This window comes from Rhincodon typus, chromosome 2, assembly GCF_021869965.1.
Source record: "Rhincodon typus isolate 14 chromosome 2, sRhiTyp1.1, whole genome shotgun sequence".
NCBI classification, from domain to species: Eukaryota; Metazoa; Chordata; class Chondrichthyes; order Orectolobiformes; family Rhincodontidae; genus Rhincodon; species Rhincodon typus.
Window position 1 is genome coordinate 27,037,361 of NC_063333.1, and position 715 is coordinate 27,038,075.

At 45.7% G+C, this 715-nt stretch overlaps 1 non-coding gene across 1 annotated transcript; it reads right to left on the reverse strand.

The window, feature by feature from the left end:
- Positions 1–384: 384 nt before the first annotated feature.
- trnad-guc lies at positions 385–456 on the reverse strand. The gene has a single exon. It is a non-coding gene; the product is annotated as a tRNA-Asp (tRNA).
- Positions 457–715: the final 259 nt, after the last annotated feature.

A 715-nucleotide genomic window follows, 5' to 3' on the forward strand; every position in this document is an offset into this window, starting at 1 on the left:
TGCACGTAGTATTCGAGATGTCATTTCTGAAGAAGAGTCATTGTGGACTTGAGGTGTTAACTCTATTAATCATAGAATTCCTACAGTTGGGAAACAGGCCCTTTGGCCCAATAAGTCCATGCTGATCCTCAGAGCATCCCACACAGACCCATTCTCCTATAACCCACTAGCCTACACATTCCTGAATGCTGCAGGCTATTTAGCATGACCAATCTCCCCAACCTGCACATTTTTGGACTGTGGGAAAAAACCCATGCAGACACAGGGAGAATGTGCAAACTCCACACAGACAGTTGCCCAAGGGTGGAATTGAACACAGGTCCCTAGCACTGTGAGGCAGCACTGCTAATCACTGAGCCACCATACTGCCCCCCAAATCATTATCTCCCCAGCGGGGAATTGAACCCCGGTCTCCTGTATGACAGGCAGGAATACTAACCACTATACTACCGAGGATTTCACAGATCTTTCCACAGATGCTGCCGGATCTGTTGAGCTTCTCCAGCATTCTCCATGTTAGATCCTTATTTTTACATTCAATTCCACTCACAATAAAGAATAGAATTCCACTTGCCTTCTTAATTACTTTCTGTGCCTTTGCACTAACCAGCCTTTCTTCCACTGATTCCATCTATACTTCCCGTGCTTCAGGAAAGCAGCCAACATAATAAAAGACTTTTCCCACCCCAGTTATACTCTCTTCTACCCCCTTCCA